This window comes from Egretta garzetta, unplaced genomic scaffold, assembly GCF_000687185.1.
Source record: "Egretta garzetta isolate BGI_Z169 unplaced genomic scaffold, ASM68718v1 scaffold277, whole genome shotgun sequence".
Taxonomy (NCBI): domain Eukaryota; kingdom Metazoa; phylum Chordata; class Aves; order Pelecaniformes; family Ardeidae; genus Egretta; species Egretta garzetta.
In genome coordinates, this window is record NW_009260271.1 from 42,461 (window position 1) to 45,173 (window position 2,713).

Below are 2,713 nucleotides of genomic sequence, written 5' to 3' on the forward strand. Positions count from 1 at the left end.
GGGACCCCAGGATGGAGCAGGGTGGAGGGTGAGGAGCCCTCCCCTGGGGAGGAAGGAGCAGCAGGGACAGCTGGTGATGAACTGACCCCCAGCCCCATTCCCCGTCCCCCTGCGCCGCTGGCGGGGAGGACGTGGAGAAAACTGGGAGTGAAGCTGAGCCCAGGAAGAAGGGAGGGGTGGGGGGGAGGTGTTTGGTTTTTATTTCTCATTACCCTACTCTGATTCGGTTGGTAGTAAATGAAATCAATTTCCCTGAGTCGAGTCTGTTTTGCCTGCAATGGCAATTGCTGGGTGATCTCCCTGGCTTTATCTCCACTCATGATCTTTTCATTGTATTTTCTTTCCCCATCCAGCTGAGGAGTGGAGCGATAGAGTGGCTGGGTGGGCACCTGGTGGCCAGCCAAGGTCAACCCACCAGACCAAGGTCAACTCAGCAGACCAAGGAAGAACTGTGAGTCACAAGAAGCTATAAAAAAAAACCCCAATACCCCAAGATTCCCTACAGGAGACAGTTCCCGTGTCACACCACCGATGCCAGGCAATATTACAGCTTTATTTTATGTTATGTGCCACCATGCTCATAAAACCATGCGTGGACACCATTGCCCACCCCAGGGCAGGATGCAGCTTGCTCACACACATGGGAGATGAACACCAAGGTCAGGTACAGCAGCAGGTTTGGGACCCCCAGGGCTGGGACCCCTCTCAACCTGCATCTGACCTTTCCCTGGAGCGCGGGAGCTGGGTCTGCCTGCAAAGGTCTGGCCAGAGGAGGATGCCCCGTGTTCGGGCTCACAGGAGGTGCCTCCCAGCGCAGGGCAGGGAGCTCATGGGGCTCAGGAAACACCAGGGAAGCTCTAAGGCATTTTATGAGCTTGAGGAGGAGTGTGGGAGCAAGCACAGGACCTGGCACAAGCATGTAAATGCAGCAGAAGAAAGAGCAATAAGCATTTTCTCAGGGTGAGAGATGATTGAGGTTTGCCTTGCAAAATGGTGCTAGCAATTGTGAAAATTAAATTTGGCTGGAGAGGGTCCAGAGCAGGGCCACCAAGGTGACCCAAGGGATGGGAAGCCTCTCTCAGCCATATGGGGATGGGCTGGGAGAGCTGGGTTTGTTCAGCCTGGAGCAAAGGAAGCTCCGAGGGGATCTCATCACCGCGTACCAGTGCCTAAGGGGTGGCTACACGGAAGATGGAGACTCCCTGTTCACAAGGGGTCCCATGGGTAGGACAAGAGGCATGGACACAAGTTGCTCTTGGGGAGATTCTGACTGGACATGAGAGGGAAATTTTTCCCCATGAGAATTTTTCCCCATCAGAATGATCTCCCCAGGGGAGGGGTTGGCTCCGCTACGTTGGACACTTTCAAGCCTCGGCTGGACAGGGTGCTGGGCCATCTTGTCTAGGCTGTGCTCTTGCCCAGAAATGTTGGGCCAGGTGATCCCGGAGGTCCCTTCCAACCTGGGATTCTAGGATTCTATGATCTATGATTCTGTGATTGTTCTTGACTTTGTTTTCAGGGTCAGGGGAGACGTTTTGTTCAACCTGAAGCAAAACACATATCTTGACTTCCAGACAGACCTCCCCCCACAAGGAGCTGACGCAGTAGCAGGAGGAGAGAGGTCATTCCCAGATACCTACAGTGGGTGATTTAAAAAAAGTCAAATCATCCAAACATTTGAAAGAAGCCCCTTCTGCAAGAGAGCTCCTTGCAGACAGGCACTGGGCTCCCGAGGTGGCTGCAGTGGAGGGCGGGGGGAGGTCTTGGGGGGGTCTCCCTCTCGGAGATGCTGCGGTGACACCTTGGGGGCCAACACGTCATGGGCTGCCAGGGACAGTGCCTTGGTCACCCGCGTTGCTTTCAAGTCTTGTGTCCCTGTGTGCGTGACTTTTTCCAATGTGCTGTGACTTTGCCACTTTGACCAGATTTTAAGGTGTGCAGTCAACTTTTCTTCCTCTTTTCCTATGATTTTTTTACAACCAGTTTATAAATCTGAGGATTGGTGGGGTATCCCCATCCCTTCCCATGCTCCTGAGTTGGACGCCTCACTAAAAATGAGGTGGCTGAGGCTCATGAGCTGTAAATCATTACTTAGTGGGAGAATATTCAGATAAAATCTTAAAAAAGTGATTTCCACCTTGGACATCCCACACTGGCCACAGTCAGACGGGCTGGACAGACCTGCGGGTCTGCTGGTATTGTCTTCCTTTCCTGGGAGAAGTTAGTTCAACTACTTCTCACGTGTGTAGTTTCACTTAGTAAAGGTCTTAGAGGAAAAGATAATTTCTTCCTAAAAAGACAAACTCAAGAGCTTTTACAGCCTCCGCGCAAAGCATGGCAAGAGCGGCCAGTGAGTTTTTGGTGTATCGAATGGAATTGATTAAACTTGATATCAAGGATTGTGTAAGGTAGATTAATTAAATTGATTAAGTAGGGCTCAGGTGGTCATGGGCAGGTCACGATGATCTCTGGGCTGCTGCTGGCACGCCAAGGTTTATTAAAATGATAAAGTTACAAAAGGAGAAGATCCTGCTTACTATGCACAGTACAGAAAGAAAGAAAAAAAAGGTTAATCAACAAATCATAATCATACAAATGAGCACAAGCTCATCCTGAAAAGCAATTACTTTTCTGGGCAATTTCATTCAACAATGGTAGGCTGTGCTCTTGAATCACATCCCTAGCAGAGACACAATTAGCACCAAGATGGCCT